This window comes from Bombus flavifrons, chromosome 11, assembly GCF_040668555.2.
Source record: "Bombus flavifrons isolate JBK064 chromosome 11, iyBomFlav1_principal, whole genome shotgun sequence".
In the NCBI taxonomy this organism is placed as follows: domain Eukaryota; kingdom Metazoa; phylum Arthropoda; class Insecta; order Hymenoptera; family Apidae; genus Bombus; species Bombus flavifrons.
The window spans coordinates 11,420,910-11,443,627 of NC_138452.1; the positions used below are offsets into that span (position 1 = coordinate 11,420,910).

Below are 22,718 nucleotides of genomic sequence, written 5' to 3' on the forward strand. Positions count from 1 at the left end.
ATTTAATCATTCACGACCTATATTTCATATTACTGAAACGCTTCCAGTTTTAAATCGTGATGAAAACCGAAATATATTTTTACTTTAAATTATTCTTTCCATTTAGATCGTACATAATACGATCATCGAAGGATAAATGGATATATTACTCAACTTGATACATATTTCATCCATTCGACAAACGTAGATATCGAATCACTGACAAATCGCATTGAAAATGTATCGAACGCTGAAATAGAAAAAATCGTAGCTATCGTAATCGCTCATATTGGCTAGTAATAAATTCAAATGGAATCAGTGCATATTACCACAGGCGGCAGTCGTCGCTTAAATCGTATAAAAATACCAGATAGGTACTAGAAATAGCGAACATCGTATCGCGGAACAGACAGATCCGGCGGGCCTGTCAGATTTATTTTGAAACGCGCGCCGATTCCAGTCTGTAGTAGCTTCGAGTTCTATACTTTTAACCGTGATTTCATAACCTTTTCGAACAACATTTGTAAAGAAACGAGCCTTCAGAATCAGATCTCGAACGTAGAGTTTTTCCTTAAATTTATCATCGTATTAACCTGGTGGATGTGGTTACAAAAAGGTGAACGCGGATAAATCAACCGCTTATTCGGTGCAATTTTTATTCGGTGAGATATCAAGCAGCTTGATGATCACCGTACATCCTCGCTATCTCGCATCAAGACTTTGATCGAGTCGTTTTCTGCCTGACAAAATATGGAACAAAGAAACGAATGCATAGAGGGTACACTTTAGGCAGAGGCTTATAAATTATCTACAATTTATAACTTGTCTTTTGTAGATACAAACAAATAAACAAACAGAATGAAGAAAAAGCGTAGTCTACGTAATTTTATTTTCGTAGAATGTAAATCAGTCAAATAGAAACCTGAATCAGAAAGATCGTAAACCGACTAGATCCTAACGCATCTCGTATTCTCGTGCGTGCTTGCGACGTGTACCGACAAACAACTGAACTTTCACAATTGACAAGCGACCGCTGTGCAGGTACAGTTTCTTGGAATCTCGTCGTGTACGATTTCCATGGTTTTTTGGTGAGCCTCTTCATCGCGGAACGAATTATACGAACGACGTGCCACGAATAAGAAACGGATAACGTCATTGGCTAATAAACGGGAACGTAACGTGTACAAGACTTGCTCGTTGATAAGGATCGGTCACAGGAAAGCCAAATTTATGCAGAGTCAGAGATAGCTACGATCCAATTAACGAGTTTAAAAAAAATCTTCCGTCATACGTCGTATCTATTTTAATTGATTTCCGGCACGATTATTTCACGATTCTTTTTCAATTATCTTCCAGTGCAACGTACCGTAATTTCTCGTTTTTCCTCGTTTTCCCGACCTTTCGAAAACTCAGCGATGTATATAACAGTCGCGCAGACACGCTATCCGAGTAATTTCATTGAATGACTAAATATGTAGATTTAGCGGCGCCAACTTGGACGATGACGCAACAGCGATAACGAAACGACTCTCTCTGGTAACAATGACCTAGAAAAGTACTCTGGCAAATTATTCGTTGGTGAATTGCGTAAAATTTCGAAGTGGCGCTTACAAATCCGTCTTTTTTAATCGATAGGTCCTACGTTTAATCTTGAATCAAAGAAAACAAGATCACGCAGTTGGTTCGTTAAATATGGAAAATTTATTTTTTCACGATCGCGTCTACGTCTTTCGTGGACTTTGAAGTATTCTTATTTTCTAACGACCTTCAATGTCCAGGAAATAAAGCAAGGAATTCACTTTCGAATCATGCTCACGTAATACCACTGAATAACAGACTGCTTATTCAATTCGATCATGCAACGTAGATAACTGGCTGAGAACAATCATACTGATACTATTGACGTATATTGCCAGACTGTAATGTGCACGGCGGAAAAATAACAATAAACTGACGTAGTCTGATATTGAAAGCCATTTGAGTAGGAGATTGCTTCTCGTAACCACACTAATAGCTGTGAAATGGCAGGATATGGAAAAAATTACGAAAGAATATAAGAGAAGATATTTACGGCTGAAAGCAGCAGCAGAAAAATTCAACCAACTCATTGCAACTTTTAAAAGAAATTAATTTTTGTGAATCATGTGATCGCGAAATCGTTTAATTTTATTATAGAATATCGATAAAACAGTATGTTATAATTTATTATAGAATAAGTAATTCTTATAAAAATCTCGTATAAGTCATAGAAGAATATTTAATGTATTAAATAAATTTAGTTCTTCTAGCAACAATGAAAAGTTAAGGATGCTCATATACTAAAGCGAGCGTTAAAACATTTGAATTATTTCTCTAGATAGGCAGAAAAGCTCGAAGCAAATTATCAACTAGCGGAAATTCTGCAAACGAAGAACAAAGCGAGGATTCCTAAGCGAACAAATTCCAAGCATATCGAACGAACCTAACAACGTTTCTGATCCCTGTGAATTCATATCCGAACACGAAGCACGCCAAAAACCGTCCGCAAATACTACAAGTTCATTCAAAATCCAACAGGAAAAGTCTCGAAGCAATTTGTATCTGCTGCAACCTGTCGGTTCAGGCCAGCGCGAACAAGACGTAGAGGATCGAAACGACTGATTTATCGGCGCGTACGAAATCCAGAAGCTTCTCTATCCTTTGGCTGACATGAACGACAAAGATGGAATCAAAAGATGATGGAAGAGCAAAACGTTATAGCCTGACCCACCCACCGTTTTATCGCCGTTCTTCCGCCCACGCGATGACGTATAGCCGCAAGGAATATAATATCAACGACCGCGTAGACAGGCAAAAATCAGAAGCCCTTCTCGCTGAATGAACCCACGCGTCCTTGGTAAGATACTCCTGCTGCTGTTCATTGTCTGCTTCCCAGGAGTTCGTGTTTCTGATTTCCACCTACGGTGTGTGTTTCGCGAATGTATTTGAAAATATTTTATTTTATTATAAAAATTTCGTACGAATGATTTCTGAGCGATCTACGTTTGAAAACAGACTGTTTAATTGGCTGTTAGTAACGTGATAAATGGTGAAATATATCGTGCATATTGACAGTACAATGGTCGTAGTTTTCCACGAGGGTATAACTTCTACTACTTCTAGTCAGAAGGAAAGAAGGAATTTTACGAAGTGCCTCTTTCTTCGCTCTTTTTGAAACGTCGAATAATAATTATGTAAATCGAGAGTTTCATAAAAAATGAAATTGATCGGCTTGACTCTCGAAATATTTCCTAACCTTTACGAACATTCTAGCATTAATTTCAAAGACTAATCTCGTTTTATTACAGTGCTAACGAAATTTTAAAAAGTTTCGCATAATATTACAATAAATTTGTACAAATTTTCTACAACTATTTGCGCCACCGACCGAGAAGAGTTTCATTTTTGCCTCGCTTAAACGGACACAATACGCGTATCGTCGTGCTCCCACAGACATGGCCATAGTTTTATCGCCCTTCTTCACCTCCCGACGCTTGTTCGGCCGTTCAAGCGGCACCTACGGTACTATTTTTAGGGTTCCAATGGGTTGACATGACCAAAAGGGGAACGCACGCGAAAGTGACCCTGAAGCAACGTCAAAGTAACAGGGAGTTCATGGGCATAGGTGTGACTTAGGAGTGAGTTAAAGCACCGACCATTTGAGACTTAAGGTTAGTATCTAGCGAAGACTACGAACACGAATCATTTGATCCGTATATTATGGAATATATTAATTCGGTAAATAGAGTGGCGAACGTATACACTATCGCTCGAAAGTACGTGAAATATGGACAGATTCTTAGAACGATTTTATCCTGTGTTAGAATGGGGTAGAACGTTATAACAGGATCGACTCTAAGAAATTTCAGTTCTTATTTAATAATTGTTCTATTATTTCGTAATAATTGTTCTATGATTTTAAGCTACGAAAAAAGAGGAATTTTAACACGGATCAAGCGTAGGTTATTTTAGATTCAAATGACGACGCGTTCGAATTTACGCCTGGGCAAGATTGGTGTGTACGTATAGCCGCGCTGTTTGCAAAATGCTAGCGCCCGCCATCGAATCAATATCTCGCAAACACCATCTCTTTGAACAATACTTTCATCAGAAATTCTATACGCGTTATCGCTACGTCATCGTTCAACTATGCCGGATGATACAACGCGATTTCGTTTCTCACCGAAAAAGAAGACGGACAACCGTAATTTACGCGAGAGCATTTATGGCGCTTCTGTTACGGATTTATGATCGTTGAAATCGCTGATTATTTGCCGAAGAATTACGCTCGTCGGGAAGCGAAATTTTGCCGTGATATTTTTACGAAATAAATATTTGCTCTAGTTGTATTCTTCGAAGAACGAGGAACTTTTCGACTGAGACGTTCATTTTTCTCTATAAACCTTCCAACTTCTTTGCTTTTTGTTTCTGATTAATGAATTCATGTCAGATGATAAATACTTCTGCGAGAGATTTGTTATCTCGTAAGAAAACGTAAGAAAACTGAGTATTAAGAAATATAGATACGAGATGAATCATATAATACTGACAAAACGTATCTTTTTTTGGTTCTTGGTTGCGATTTCATATCGTTATATTATCCACTGTTTCTTCCACTGATTATCTCGAACTGTTTAAAAATAACGTGATGACGAATCAGAGATTTAATTTCAATATTAATTACTATACTGTCACGGTTGACGAAATGAAATTAAAATTAGAACAAAAATCAAGTCCACTAAATCTTACGAATAATTCCCACATTATAAAGAAAGAGTTTAAAGAACTCACGTAAGCAGCTAAATAAATAGCAGTTGCGTTAATTTAACATCCTAACGTCATTAGCTAATGACGAACAGGAATGGAACATCGTAAACGAGACACTTCATATCCATTTGTCGTATAAGATAAAGTTAACACATGACAAATATTACAATGTACGTAAGATCATCGACAATAATTGCACTATTCATCGATGTTATTGATCACAGGAAAAGGAAACTACTTAACAACGACATCTTTTTAAGAGTTTTGCTAACAAGTATTAAACAAATATTTCGTTACTTTCTACGATTTTGCAGTTTATTGGCAGTCTTTCGAGCCAACAGTTTTCTTCGAGTCGTCGTGACGACACTAGTCAAACAGCAAAGCTTTTGTAATTACGCAAATGACGACAACACGACAATTCACAGGGGCAGAATAGTTGACCTGAGATCGTCATATCCAGAAAGGGAGCATCGGAAGTGTCACGTGCGAATTTTAACAAACCAAGCAACACGGATTTTATTCGTGCTTGAATCAAGTTACAAATTAGCATCGGAATTGTGTCATTACCAATAACAGCACTGCAAAGTAAAACGTAAAAACGTTTACTAATGATATCACATATTAGCAAAATAACTTTATTAATAACAGAAAAAGCAGTGTAATGACTTTATCGAATACGCACTTAACTTGATGAGCTCAACTGCTACCGTTGAATCGTGAATTAGCCACAGCAGAACAAATTAAATAGCGTCTTTCTAATTTTAAATAATAATGCTATTAAAATTTCGATACATTTTCCGTTTCATATAAATTTAATAAAATGTTGCGTGAATTTTAAAAAATAAAATATTTCAAAATTTTAAAAGAATCGAAGACTTCAAACGTTTCAATGTTCCTTTGAAGTAGCTATCTGAAACATTTCAATGTGAATGTCAGATTCAATAAATACGAGCTTCACAAGCTACAGGAACTTGTCTCCCTTTTTGTTATCTACTCGTGTTGTCGAAATGGCACGGAAATGAGGAAAATGTAAGTTATTGAAATCGTATAATAGAATATCAATTAACAAGAGCGAAGTAACGAATAATTTAATAAAATAAATGAAATTCAATCTCATACGAAGTCCACAAATTATTGAATTAATTAAGTTAATTTATCATTTATAACGTGAGAGAAAGCAATATCAAATATTATCAATTACAATACTTTTAACATTAGTATTTTCCAAACAAATTGTTATATCTCTCTTCAAAATTGTCGAAAAAAAGTTTTTTTAATTTAGTTATATGTACATGGATACACACACGTACTTCTCAAGCTAAACGAATAATGATAATTTTTGTAATGGAGAGATCTTCGATTACGTTATTACATAATGTAATTGTTAAACTATTGTTACTAATACATGTGCGTAGAATATCTATAAAAGCAAACGCATCAAAAAACCGATACAAAATCTGCGATAAAACAAACTTCATATTGCTTGTGCAGTAAGTTTGTAAAACATTTTTGCAGATTGATGAAACAGACTGCTGATCGTTATTATACAAGCGCAGACATTTATAGATTAACGATCGGTCAGTAGATGCCAGACTATCGGCCTCCGATACTATTTTTATTTCTCATCATAAACATCGAAAACCTATACAGCACTAGACCCAAGAGTTGGTCCGTTTTTGTATACATTTTAGCGAAACTGAGCTATCGTCGCTGAAAGCAGCGATATTTCCGCGAAAGCTACACCGGTTGTCGACGTTGCTAATGATAAAAATAAATAATAAACGCTCGATCGAAGCGAAAAGAACGTGTCACGGCAAAAAAACAACGAACGAGAAGCTTCTAGATACACCACTTTTCTATTACTACAACTAACTTTCGAGGAAAAAGTAATAGAAAGTATGCTACATGTAATTAGTATGTTCCTCATACATATGTTAGGTATTCGAAAAGAGATACTTTCCAATTAATAAAATGCAGAATAATGAATATAAAGTCTCGTACAAGTCACGAGACTCGTCAATTTCGTTCTTTCGTTATTTTGATTCAAACTATCCTAATCTTCTGATAAGTCAACAAGCAGGTAACCCGAAAGAATGCAAAGCCCTCGCGTTTCACTTTCGTGGAAGATTCTAAGCGAGAGGTCCTCGCTTTCCAACGACTTGAAGAATTAAAAGGCGTTAGGAGTGCAAAGCTAATTTTGCGCACGTGACGCAGCTAGATGTAAGCAAGCAGGCATGCAATCTTTACTCGCCGCTTGATGCTCGGATCTTAGACCTAGATCTCATATAATCAGACCACCCAGCGCACTTCCCGCGGTTATACTGCACTTACATTACACCAATTGCTGGCTCGCATTGAATTACATGCATTCGCCTGGCAAGTATGCAACACTATGCATCACGGTGTATAGTCGGTACAAGAAACATAATAAGATCATAAAATCAATCTAAATAAACTCGGTAAGAGGTAAAGTTACGTTTCGAATTATTAAGTATGTTCGAAAATATCGAGGATACGTTTAAAGCGAATAATTTGTGACTCTTTATAGGACGTAAAAATCTTTATAGGAACGCAGTTCAGGAAGTATATGACAAGAACTCGGAGTTTTCTACTTTCGTCTCTTCCGAGAGTACGATAAAAGTCCGGCTACGATTGAGCAAAGACGGACAGGAACTTAATATCGTACAATTTTACTGAGACGCGGTAAGCAGTACAGTTTTAATGAAAAAATTTTCCAATGTATAAGAATTTATGATCTTACGATATCAGTTCCATTAACTGTACCACGGTGTGCATAGTGCTCGGTGTGAAGCTCGAGATCCTTGTGTTGCTCGTGTCGTTCGGGGCCAATAATACAGTCACGATTATGACAAAGAAGTAATGAGCGAAAATTGAGAAGCCGTGAAGAGCATGTAACTCAAGGGGTTGCACGTTACCCTGTTCACAAAGATAATAATCACATCTTAATAGCACTTCCAAGATCGGCGTTGCGATGACAAACCTAGCGCACGAAATTAGGAGAAGTACCTACATAAGTTGCAACGAGCGTGTGAACCAAGTTCTTGGTATGCTAAACAGGTGTAAGAAGTTTCGAGATAACATAGTTCGCCAACTTTTAATACCGTCGAGTTTGATAAACTTTTATTCCCTGTATGTTGGTTCTATCTGAACGTATATCTTCAAATTGGAATCGTAAAATTTATAAGTAAGAGGAACAGGTATATTTTAAGTATCGTTTAATTTTTCCGGTTGGGAAAGAACGAGAAAAGAAAAATTAAAAGTGCTATTTAATGTTTTTGACTGTGAATATTTATGCAACTAGAACTAGTTATGCAAGATATATGTTGATAATACGCTAAATTATTCAGTATATATGTGCATTTACGAAATATCAATAATTTTATTACGTATTTTTATATTCTGCTGAAAGCAATTAGAGTATCGTTTTCTGTGTTACTTCAATTTTTATAACCACTTCTTATTCCAATATCATAATGGAATCTCTATTAGTCCTTTTATGATTACGTTAACGTTCCATTCCATTCTGCATTCGTAAAACCACACTTCAAAATTTAAAGAGCAAGCCATAAAACCGCAAAGAAGTCTCAACTTACATGAAAATCCATAAACGTCAATGCACAAAGAAGTAAATATGGCCACAACGTTGAAAACATAAAATACGATACACAGAACGTTTCTAAAGCCGGAGATCTACCGGCAGGTTGCATTTATAAGGAATCGTTCTTATTGGCGAGCTAAATTGGCCGGGCCATTTGAAAAACCGATTCGATACAAATACATGGAACCTTTCTCATCGAAGCCAAATTCAAGTACCTGGAAGGCCCATTTGGCTCGGGCTAATACGAGATTGCATCGTGAATAATTTTTCGGAGACCTCACAAGGCCCACCGCGGGAGCCTTTCAGCCCACGCCACGCTACTATTTCTGCTCGTCAGTTGCCAGTTTATAAACTTGTTACGATTAGCAATAAAAATTTATTCGAATAACAAAACACGAATAAACAATAAATACACAATTAACACTAAATACTTAATGTTGTAAACGCCAAACGTCCTAATTTAAAAAAAGCAAATTTAATAAATATACGGATGATAAAAAACAGATAGCAAATTTTTTATCATTCATTTTATATGAATTTTACATGACTCATCCGTTGGGAAACTCCATAGCTACTTGTTGTTTCCATTGTACTGCAACTGAGCCATCTGCGGAGGACCTGATGATTGCGGCACGCCGTGCACATCCTAAATTTGCAGTGTGCAAATCAAATTCGTGTTATTTCTCTTCAGATCGTTCGATACCGCTTCCGAAGACGAATTCATTAACCTTTCATGTATACGATCGATTTCAATTAGTTTTTGAGATATTGCGCTTACAAATTTACTGATTTTTAGGAAAGAAATTCCGTTGGAATAGGAAGCACGGATGGTGGTCTTGTTCGCAACTGAAATGCTATGTGTTAAGCTGTTAAATATTGCCTTTTGAAACAAATACAAAGGGTCTATGTCGAGAGCTATGGCAATTTAGCGTTACGCAGTTTGGTTCGGTTAAGCTTGAATCGGCTTAAGGCGAATTTACACTGTTTCACTTTGAACGAATACAACGGGCGATTCATGGAAAAGCGGCGCTCTCATGATCCAGAGTGAACAGTGAATAGTTGAAACGGCACTGACAACCGCAGCAATGCTCGGTTTACTTGCATAAACGCCATTATTTTTTTAACTATTGAAAATATGGAAAAATATTTCACATGAAAATTCTTTAACTTCATAGGGCAAATCTAATAAAATATTTCGTCTCTTTTTTACGTTCTTATATCGATCAGCCACTGATTAAACGCGTCAAGGTGACCATAATAATGTTTTCGTGCGAAGAGGACGCAGCTGTTGCAGATGTTAAACTCTAGTGTTAAAAACCAATCAAAATTCTATATACGCCTGCTCCCATACACCGTATTTTTCATTAATTAGTTTAGTTTCTCTCTCCATATAATATTCTGTTCTGCTGTTATCTTCTGTAACAATTTTTTTAACACATCGCTTCCACATATGGAAAACGCACGGCATTTCACGAACATTAATCGATCGAAACTGTGCCTATACGATCGTATATTGTATTTCATTACAAAAAATTAGATCATTCGATCAGGAAGGGAAGAGAAATCATCATGGTATATTGCATTCATTCCGCTGAAAGACTCGGCAGACTACGCTTTCCTTGTATTTTATACTATAAACCATCGACACGAGAAGTTTAAACGTAAATGATTTCAGTCAACGACACTATCCTTTTGGCACAATTGAAACGCTCCTTCTGTCGGGCATTGACCCGCAGACAAAAATAGTAGAATAACGTTAAAATAAATTTTACTGAAATTAGCCTAACATTTCTATCGCTGGGCTATTATATTCTTACGATTATAAAAGGCTACATCACGTATCTATAAAGTTTCATCGAAATAAGCGTGTCACGTTAGCCTCAGTGGATCGCCGGCTTTAAGAAACATCACCCTATTCAGCAACGAATGGAACAAGTTCCTCGTGGAAACGCTACCGAAAACCGTACCCATAAATAACGTCTCTAAATCGAGCTGTAGCACTTCGGGGCGCTTCAGTGTATCGAAAAAACGACGGAAATCCATAGTTCGCAGCTGCGATCCTTTCTGTAAACAAAAGCAGAAAAGGAAGGAGAAGCGGTAAAGAAGAATACAAAATACGAAGTAACGGTAGAAGGAAAGTAGCGAGTCTCGATTCTTATATGGAGGAAAATAGCAAAATCGTGTAGGTTACGGGCTACTTCAAACAAAACCTGTGAAGCATTCTTCTCTTTTCCTCTTGTGTTCGCCATGTCGCGCGGTGGAGCAATGTAAATTCAGCTAGCTGAAGTTTCCCATCTTCCGTGACTATGTGTGCACAAGTATGCACAGTTTTAGCTTGTCTCCTGACCAAGTAAATTATTACCACATGGAGTTGACTGACCTTCGTGCACGCGATTATCAATGGAACTGTCCGTAAGGGTGAAATTTGATTTACACACTGGCTAGGGTATTATCGAGCGTGTTACTATCGTATCGTCCTGTGCGATGCGTCGTTAGTTCCCTTGCAAGCCGATACCAGTAATCTTTTCGCTTGGAATTTGGAATTTTCATCTTTTCCGTACCTTTTTCAAGTTGAAAAAATGACACAAGGGACACGGAGGCATTTAAAATAAACATTCTGTTCTTTTCAAAAGCATAACACACAGAAATATGATTTTACGCTACATAATATAAAACTTGATCGTATTATTCCGAGGTAACAAAAAAACTTTTATAAATTTGGAGTTCAGAAATAATTATATTAAACGCTAAATAAATTAAATGCGATATTACAAATTTATATTATGCAAATTTACTTCGATCAAATAGTATTTTGCACGTTTTAACGTTTCATCTACGCGTTAAATTTCCTTTGGATCAGCATCAAGTAAGGAAGCGCATGCTTTTAGCAATCTTTTAATAAGGTACAGCATAAAAACACTTCTTATTATAGGAGAATTAAGTAGTTCAAGGAAATATCGTTAGGATTTTTCCAGGAAGTAATTTTCATTAAGCCATTGCGTAAGCAACATTCGATACCGTTAATTTCAAGCGAATGGCAGTTATTATTAATAGGTAGCCTTGAACTATTTAAAGCAGATCGAATATCAATTGGTCAAGACACAATGACTTCGATGATCTAACCATGTTCCTTACCCTTCATTGTAATTAACACATGTTCCACACAACCATTGTTCTCATACAAATTTCAATCCTTAAATTATTAATGTTATCTCTGTTGAAACACATGTGTTAATTAATCTTATACTTCTCATAATTCTCTCTAACAAAAAAAGATAGATAAATAAAGGACAAAAGATAAGATTAAACACTAAAAAGATTAATCTTTAGCCTCCATCAAAATTTGTTGTGAAATCAATAAACTAAATTCCATAGAAAAGAAAATGTACGAAATGAAGAAAGAATCCAATGTCTGAGAACAGCGAATCATGTCAAAATATCAGACGCGTTGGATTTGATTATGTAATTACATACTACATACTAATTACCATTCCTCCTAACTACCATCAAGGTTAGCACATAATACGATTCTCAGATATCAGGATACAGCATTTGGCTCATGTTTAAAACACATTGCGTAATGGTCAGCACACTTGCGATATTTAAATGTTAACATTATTTATACGCGTTTATACATACAACCGATTCTCTGTTCACATTCACCGGCGGAAAGGAAGGCTCGTATCGAAAGTGGACGGAAGATTTCTTACAAGAAATTCCCCGTATTAATAATGACCAATTACGTCGAGGACTGTGAGCAATCACACTGCAATTATACTAAATCCAAATACGAGGAAATCGATGTTAAGTAGAAAAATCGATAATAACAGACTCTAGGTGAAACATTCGGTACTAGTAGAGTGTGGCTATTTATACGAATTCATATACCTACGAGCATAGTTAGGATAATAAAATTTAGGAATTATATTACTTATTAAATATCATAAGAAGCACTGTATTTTATAATTTTTATAATATTGATGTTATATGTTTTTACGTATTATATGCACTTTATGCATTTCTAGATAGCAATCCAAGATACAGAAAATGCAACTTATCGCGTTCATCTTCTGCATTTGTCAAATAAGAAGACTCAATAACAATTTTTATCGCCACTTTTGGATTTGCTCGGATTTGTAAACAAGATGTTATTAAGGTTAATACATCATGATTAAGACAAGGAAATTTAATTTCAAAGTTCTTCGACTTTCAATCTCGTAAGGTACGAAAGCTTCGATGAATCGATCACTCATAATTACAATTTAATAAGAACGAGCTGGATCCGCTCGGTTATTAATCATAAACCTCATTCGTGCGGTGATAGGGCGTGACACAAGCGCAATAAATAACTAATTGTAAAAATGGCAAACAGGAAAAATGTTAACAAGATTCCCCCTTGTGTTGATGTCGATACGTGTACCATTCTACGTGACTTTAATTAACGTGAATACGTCGTGAGTCTGTACGCCAGTCATGAAGCTCGATAATAATTAACGACAACGAATTTCATTAAATCACTGGTAAGCTTCCGGTGCAACGATAACGTAAAGTTTCAAAGTTTTAAAGAATGGATTTTTCGCATGAATTTCTCTCTCCATTTACCTTTTCGATGCACGACACAAAAAACGCATTAATTCTAAAGAAGCATTAACATTCCCATCGGGCGAACTATAGAGCCCAATCCCTCATCAGGAATATTTGTTATCGAATATCTTTTACCAAGTAACTAAATATGGTATCGTAAATCTAAAAAGAAACCAATTTATTTAAATATTATAGCATTTGTTTTTTAATTAGTAATTAATTAATAAAATAAATATTTCTGTATTAATAAAATAAATATTCTGTATAACGAGACTATAGCCATCGACTTTCAGATATAACGTTATATTTTAACCGAGTTTTTACGTACAAAAATCGTTCGTTTAAAATTTAAACTAACACGAAACGGATTGTATACAGATCGAAAAAATGCATAGTATGAAAAAGTGAGAAGTATGGAGGAATTATTAACCCTTTACATCACGAATATAAAGATTAACGTTAATGGAATTAAATGTCGTTACAAAGTAAAGTCCAAAGGATACTTTCAGATTGAACGCGGAATAGATAATTTATTTTAACATGAGAGAAAAAAATAAATTCTTAATAAATATTCCATTTAAATTTCAGACAGCTGTTTCTTTTCGATTCTACACAATCAAACAGCAGTTATACCATGTTTTTATTACATACTTCGACACGTTTTTTAATACATACGGTCAAGTATAAATTAAACGATGTCAGGCGAATTTTCAAGACACCACTGATCATAATCGATGAGAAGACGGTTCACAAGGTCCTGAAGACACGGTATAGTTTTAATTGAACGTGACATCTTTGTTGGCAGACACAGTTAGAGAATGTCCATCATCATTAAGAAGTTGGAGCTTATCCAAATCTGTCACCGATGCACATTAAATCTCTTGTTGATTACCTGCACCCAAGTGCAGCACGAACTGACACGCCATTTTCACAGGCCGTGTGATGTTTAAAATAGCGTTGCAGAAGCTGATAAAATAAAACGCCGCATATTTATCAATTGCGTGCGCTAACATTCGCGGGAAAAATAAATCGAATAAATGGTAAATTGCCCATACGAATAATATAAACGGAAAACGATTTATAGGCTTTTCACGAAAAATCCATTTGAAAAGCATTAAAGAGAGCATAAATATTTTGAACGTATAAAATGCAATCAAAATACGTCCAGGATGACCTGGTAAATGAATTACAAATGTCGAATCAAAGATAATAGAATATTATTATACAATATTGTAATATTGTAACTGTAATTGTCATGAAATTATGCAATCTATAATATCTCTATCGTGGTGTCATATTAATAGAGGTTATATTAATAACAAATCATTGAATTATAAATACATTTCATTTGTGGACTGCGGATTTTTATGTAATTCACATTTTCGCGAATATAATTCAATAATATGAAATTATGTCCGATCAAAATTATCGACGTTTTAAGAGTAACAACTAAAATAGAATCAAAATGAATTCAAAATGTTTACAGCATTGATCTGGATCGACATAATTGCGACGTGACATGCTAGTTAAAAATATATCGTACGTTCCAAACGGTTTATTCATGAACTATTTCCATTCTATATCGTAAACGAATGAAATCCAGGTTTTCTTAGAAACACACGTGTTCCCGTAGTTGTACATTAATTTATTACTAACGTATCTGAAGCGGCATAGAAACCACACACACGTTCTTTTCTGCGAGCGTTTTTTGCGCGAAATTTACCAATACCGAAACTCACAATCAAAACCACATTCTTCGCGTATTTAACTAATCGACGTCCTAGTAGGCAATATCCCTTGCAAATTAACTTACTATCGACTCCTTAAACGGAAACTGTAACCGTGTGAATAAAATATATTGCATCGATAAAGCAAAGTGGAATATGTTATTTTGTTACAGAAGATACAGTATAAAACATACTATAGAAAAGAAATTATAAAAGTTATTATACAGGGACTACAAGTTCCCTTCCCTGGAGAAAAACGAGTGTCTCTTTTTGTGTTCTTAAGTTAAAATAATTGTACGTTATTCTTTAATGGCTGTTTTTAAGATAAAAATAAGGGAATATTAAGATAAGGGGAATATTATGTATTATTTAAAAAGAATATTAAAGATAATAAAATTATCCATTTATGGCTTTAAATAAATCTTACTACTGAATTCTTATTACTACTGAAGTGATCGCATAATATTACGAGTACAACTAGACATCGTAGACAGTAAAAACACTTGACTGTGACACTTTATCATTGGAAATACGAAAGGAATGCGAATATCATTGAAAAGCGAAGATATGCATAAAAGTTAATATTGATTTAGATGGCAGTTACCTTCGATAATAAAAATGCGGTAAATTGATTTTACATCAAGATTGTGCATCAATCGTAACTGAATATCGACAATTAAATCAGTGACTTTCATGCGATTTTCCAGATTATGAAAAATTTTACATAATTGATTGCAGTTTATTATGCGTCGAGGATGAATAATTGTATGACATCGTGCTAATTATTCAAATCACTTTTGCACTCAGATTTCTCATTATTTCGTTCAACCAAACGACGCTCGCTGTATTCAGAAGTGCTTTAATGATTTTTCCTTTTCATGAAACTGTTTAATAAAACGAATAGATGGAAGAGAAATTTTTCAGTCCACTGAGATTACACCGAGTTGACATCTCGGTGACACATTGTGAAATTAATAGAAAAATATTTATATCCTATTATCATGTGTCATGAACGTCGCTAAAATTTTTCAACGGTTGACGTTATGTAATTTTCTTAAATTACATTTCAGTATCCCGTAGGTAGATACGATTCGGTAATTGGATAATGGCAGAGCGGAAAACGCGCTTCTGACGTCCTGCGCGCCTACGAACATATGTTTAAGGGAATCTTGCTCCTTTCGTAGACTCTTATTTGTGAGTCAGTTGCACGTAGGCATTAACCCTGTAATTATCGTTGCACCGATCATCGCGAAGAAATGATGGTGTTTAACTCTGCTCATTGGTATCTTCCCGCGCAAAAATACATTGAAAATTCGTATAATTCTCAACAAATGAGAAAAATATAAAATCTCCGGAGGTGTGAATTTTTGTCAATTATACAGTACAAGATTATGATAATAAAAATTATAAAATATTTGATTAACATTCACGATTATATTGAATTATATTGGATTTCGAAATAATTTTAAGTTTATCCATTTACACTTTTACTCTAGCTGTAATAATTTCAAAGATATTTACTCAAATATTTTTACAACCCCTGAATTACATTGGAGGATAATTTTCATCTCTACGCTGTGCAAGACTATCGATGAAAGTCAATATTCATTGAATATTTTTTTTTACACTCGTCATATACCAAAATATTCTCAAAATCGATAACTACAATCCAGCAATATTCTCTTGAAAGTTAATAAAATATGTCATCGATCTCTTATTGAAAACCTCTGTATCACCGGATTCCTATCGTTCTTTGGCATAAGGTTGCGCGAAATTAGGATCCAGGGTGCTGCTATTATTTTAATTGCATCGACATGAAACGGGTATCGACGAGTATCAAGCGTGTGGCCGTGCTTCAGAGACACCACTGCCGTTGGTGAAAGATAATTACAGCTTCGAGCTGGCAGTATGTATGGATAAAGGATACCGGGGCCTGGGTATGAACAGAGCACAAGGTACTAGTTAGATTAATTTATCTAAATGAGGAGATCGTGTTATCATCGAACTATTCGGCCACGCTGCGCTGGACGCCTACGCGATTTCAGCTTCGAGACGTGGCCTGCAGCTCATGATTCATCTGATGCCATTAGCCAGAAACGTTATTATAAAATGCAGCGGAGATCGTTCGTGGATTCATGGATGTTTACGCGAAAAGAAGATTTCACGACAGCGCGCAACTAATTTGAATTCATCGAACACACTGAATTCGTTTCACGCCGAAAAATTCGAATAATACACTCGTGGAAATATCACCTTCGATATTTGCTGGCTAAGAGCGTTCGTATTAATTAAATGCAAAAGGGATTCTTTATATAACGTTTCACATCTCAGAAATGTGAACGTGAAAATTTCTCTCCTACAACTCACGTAATATTCGGATAAAGTATCAGATAACATTCTTAAAGATCGACAAAATAAATTTGTTCCAGATATTTGAATGTTTATTCTGTAAATTATTATATTTATATCGATTAAGGTCTTTATTGGCACTCTTGTTTCTTGAGAATTGCAAATTGATCATCCGCTTATATAATGAAACTAAGGAATCGACAAAAGCGTTTGGTCAATCCCGCTTCCGAGAGACTCATTCATCGAAGTATTATCGTTTAATAAGAAATAAACGATTTCAAGATATCGGTACCAACCCATAATACCTCGAAGATAAGCAAAGTCTGTTCTCGCCGTGGTCTATTATGCTATTTATAATTCTGCAAAACTGCTTCGTAATAATCCACTTAAAAAAAAATAGCATAGAAAAATCGTAACGAATAATCATTAGGAAAATATTCGGTCGCGGTATTATTATCATTGGAAAACCGATAACCGCAATACGCAATCCCGTTAGCTATCGCGGAAAGAGACGTAATGGCGATCTAGATTCATTTAGATTACATTGTATGCAGCTCATATTAAATATGAAAACATAACCGCAGCAGCGATAAGATATCCATTAGCAATTATACATACGAATCGATTAGCTTATTAAAGCGAAACGGCTGATAAGTCAAGTGTTTGCACGAGAGTAGCTTGAGTGGAAGCAGCCTGATTCATTTTCCTCTCGAGTATCTATGTATCTGAAAACGCTATCATATCCCTTTGAGTACTTTTCTTGGTTGCAAGTTGAAAAATATCAGGCAATGTAACCGGGGCGATGGGAAAATCAAAAATGACGAAAAACAGTGGCATTCTTTACATTACGTTGATAAGACAGCTCCGTGATTCTTGTCCTTTCAAAGCAAAGAAACCAATTTTTATCTCAACTTCCTACTTGATTAACCTACGATATGATATTTATATCGTTAGATATGGCTGTCCTTCACTTTTCGAAAAACGTTCCCAACGTTAAAATAAAATTATCCAAATACTTTCTAGAGAACTTATGTCAATGAGAAAGCTTAATAATTCCTATCGTTCTTATTATTCTTTGGGACATGCGAGCACTTCCAATATACATATAACGGTCCTCTAACCGTGAAAGTTCCACGGATAAATATTTCGTGAGAACATCGGCCATTCATAGGATTACGTATCACTGAGACTATGCGTGACTCAAGCGAATGGAAACAATGAATTTAAAGTAGCCGATCGTTCCGTCATTCGAATTTGTATTTGACAAATTATGCTTATCCATGAATGGATGAGTCAATCACAATTTCACGAGGATGACTCACAATCGTAATACGATAATACCAATAGAGTTGTCAATCAAAAACAAAAGAAAAAAGAGATTCACAATGTACATGATCTCATGTTAATGTACTTTCGAAACTGACCTGGAAACTCATCGAGTAACCAATGAATTTTACCCTTCACATTTAAAATCCGTATATACCTATTCAGATCAATAAAATAATTTCAACAGAATATTTAGATTCAATTTCAGTAATATAATTTCGGTATAATTGTGTCGGGCCGATGAAATAGCCGAAGTTTTGCTTCCAATTTATGTCTTGCAATTATCTCTACGATTTAGTCGCACGCGTTTTAATGAACTGAATAAGTTTTTGTAGCTATCGTTTCACTTTGTCCTCGTTCTAATTACAAATTCTAATCTTTTATGCATGAATTTGTACATTCCATATTTTAATATAAATAGTATTCAAATTGTATTTCAAGCGTATTTAATCGACTATTAATTAAAATTTCGTTCGCATAAATGAAGTTCAGGTAGGTAAATGGAGTTCGACCCTATCTTATAAATATTAATATTAAACAGAAGCAAAAATTTCTGAATAAAAATGTAACAATTTCTTTCAGTTTCTATCCTTGTTATATAATCTTTTTTACGCTGGTCCACCCTCAAATTTTCCAATAATCGATATTCCGATAATCCATTCTAATAAACGAGGGCCTACAGATTTTAAAAAGTGGCATATTTTCCTGCATTTTATATTAGAAAAGTTCACTCGTTTTTAGCATTATGACGGACTACTTTGCAAGAAAAAATTGTTCAGTCTTTTCTTCGGATCCAATTTTGCGGTTTGCCGCGAACCACGAATATATCGCGCGTAACTAAATTTCAGCGCAGTCGTACGAAATTAATGCGACACGCTCGCAGCTCGCTACCGGCTCGCCAAAAATTTATATGTCCTCATAATTTTTTCAAAACGCAATAGAAGCCCCAGTCACCGAGACAACGTTGCATTCTTTAATTCGTGAAATTCCCTGTATTTCGTGTACGCTGAACTAACTCTCTAACTCGGAATATTACTTCGCTAAAAAAATGTCATAGGAACAAAATGGCCATAAACAAGATTATTTTTGAGTTATTGAATGAAGTTCTAGCTTATCTAATTTATCAAGATTAAAAATATCGTTCTTGGTTTAACATTTTTAAAATATTGAAGAAATTTCTATTTCTCTATAAATTTTATGAAGATAAATTTCATACAAATATAAATAATTTAACCATAAATTTGTACACAGATTAAAACCCACTATAGTACATCGCTTTAATTCATGTAATTTCAATTTAAGTCAATTTATGCAAAAACAATTTTACGACACGACCGTCAAGTCCAATTACCAACACTGTAACTCATAAAATTAAGTATTAATTAAACATTTACAGTCGGTCGTTAAAATACGTATTTTAATAAAACAACGATTAAATAAAATGTCTCATTAAATATTCCATTGAGTATTAAACCACTTACTTTAGAAAAGAACTTAAAATTACGACACAGCATCAGTTGAACTATCCGATTGCTTCCATCCTCACCTGACTATGTTAACGATTAAATTACATCAGTATTTGCAGATACTGATGAAAATTTGCAATGTTTCCAACGGAACGTCTTTAACCGGCGTGATACGATCGGATCGATATTTTTCCTTCTTCTTTTTCTTTTTTCTTTTTTTTTTTTTTTCGATCGAGAAATCAACATTGTTCCGATAATCTCATTCGACGTCAAGAAACCTGGCTGATTACACTTATTAGAACGAAGTCACTCGTTACGTGAACGAGAACTAACATCGTAGCAACAGGAACATCGTAATTTAAAGCGAAGATTAAATTACCAGACGATCGTGGACGAAAAGGCAGGTTACACGAGTTATAAGGTTTGCAGGGTCACACAACCGAACCATCGAATCGCCATAAATTCTTCCGTTCTTCCGGCATTGCATTGGTATAATAACATACAGTACAGTGTATATAGCGTAAAAAGAGCATTCCGCTATTCGAACGAGATTAAATTCTCTCGATTTATGCTTAAATAAAATAGAGTATTGCAATGGTGACGATATAAATTCCTGCTTGCAGTCGTCGAGCTTAGGAAAGATAAAGATGGTGGTAAAGTATGGGAGAATGACGCGAAGGTCTTGCATGAAATAAATTGAAATTACGTCTTGTGCGTTCGTTCGGTCAGGAAATATATTTTTAGCGATAATGCTCGCTACTTTTGAGCGCTATGTATAGCGTAGTACAGTGTGACAGGAACTTGAGTTCTAAAGCTGCATTAAAAACGTGTGTACATATTATCGTATTATTTATGTCATTCTATCCACTTTGAACATTTTAGTTTGCAACGCGAGTAATTTTCCGATGCGATTATAAAAAATTCCAAGAGTACAGAATGAAAGACGAATAAATGAAACGAGCATTTACATTTTACTGAAAATTGAAATTACATCTGCTTCCATGAATGTAATTTTCCTCTCAAATATCTTATGAAATATACAACGCATTCGTAAATAAATTGTTTGCTTAAAATTTGGGCATCTCTTACTGTTTCTAGAAATTAACTTTAGAATAAACCAGTTAAAGTTATTACGTTAGTGCAAATGTAATTTCTTTCCTACGCGTTTGACGAAATTGTTTTTAAAGAATTCAAATGGAATAATCTCAACATTTTAACAAGAAATGCATTATCATATCGTATACTAAAATATTTACATTTTAATATTATTGAATATATTTACACCTAAATGGCAATTTTAACACGGAATTAACACACAATTTAACACACAATTTTGAACACGGAATATTTGTGAATATTGATGTTTTCGATATAATGTAAAATTATAAAATCTACCACCTAACTGCAACAACATTCTAGTATATTTCATACGAGCAGTATTACGATAAAAACTTGATTCTAATTAATTAGTGTGTAAATGCTATAATAAATACAATGTTATTTAAATACTTTTTATAGCCGTATTCTTCGATATCTCCACAACGAACATCAAACTTCATAAAACGCTAAAATCCCGATACTCTAGGAACAAAGTTACAAAAAAGCCTGTCTAATGAAACTTTCTATCCTAAGACCACAGACCCAACATCCACGTATAATACGAGCTACGTTCATCCAATCATTTAGCATCACAATTAAACGCTCTACTCGCCCACGACCCACGCTTTGCGTCAGGAAAATGATTGTTTTCTCGCAAGAAATGAGTTTCTGCGCCTTCGTCACAGGTACAGACACCGTGGATTTCCATCACGTTCAACCGGAAATGACACTGCTAACTCGAAAGGACACCTTTCTTCGTCGGAACCAGTTAACCTCGCGTCCATCTTCCGCTTGACACCCGCGTGTCTAGTTAACATTTTTCCTCGGTTCTCGTTAATTCGCGAAGAAATTCCGCAGCGGTTGTTCGCTTTGCTCGAAGAACATACGATGCGGTAAATTATTGATACTCGAATTCCAGTTTCAGCTGCGCTACTATGTTAGCTGGCAACGAGAACGTTCCGCGACATGCGTTCATCGCGTTTCCTTTCGTGGAAAACGACCCAGAGATCGATCGTATAGGCGAAGAAGAACGTATCCGTTCAGGTATCCGGTCGGGATCGTCGCTAGATCGAGTTGCTGTCTTCCCCTTCGTCTACAGTCTACGACCTACGACTAAGACTACCGGTTCTCCTCCTCTCTTTCCCAGACGAAACCACGCTTCCTCTACGCTCGTTCACCGACGATTAACCCCAGCACGCTTTTCCTTCTCACGAATTGTTTTACAACGTGTGCAAGCGTGCACGATCAGCGGGTTGACTCTTAGATGCATAAAATGGTCGGATAATGGATCTCGCAGAAAATACAGCAATCACTTTTTTCACAAGGAAATACTTGTTATCAGCAGGCATTTTGTTCGGACAACGGAATATTCGAATAGTGGAAAAATAAGTAATATATATATATATGTCGGGTTATGGTTGGAATTTTGGGCGCGTAACAACTCTTCACGTGAATTAACCATTGTTTTACACAACCGAGGTTATATTTACACGTATACACGAGTCTACTACAAAGATTAACAAATAATAAGTCTAGCGAATAATAAGCTTAACAAATAATAAAGTTAGTGGATAATAAGTTGAACGAATAATAAGTCTAACAAATAATAAGTCTAATGAATAATAAGTTTAACGAATAGTAAGTTCAATGAATAGTATGATTTACGAACAATAAGTTTAATGAACGCTATTAACAATACTTTTGAGTTCAAACGAATCCACGGCCAACGGGATGACACTTTACTAAGCGTAGACTGATCTTAAGCACAGAAACACGACGTGTCAC

The 22,718-nt window shown here is 35.2% G+C and overlaps 1 protein-coding gene across 4 annotated transcripts in view; it reads right to left on the reverse strand.

Annotated features, from left to right (window-relative positions):
• barc (RRM1_TatSF1_like and RRM2_TatSF1_like domain-containing protein barc) overlaps positions 1 to 22,718 on the reverse strand; it is a 58,881-nt gene that overhangs the window by 11,694 nt on the left and 24,469 nt on the right. The gene's annotated exons all lie outside the window — the stretch shown is intronic.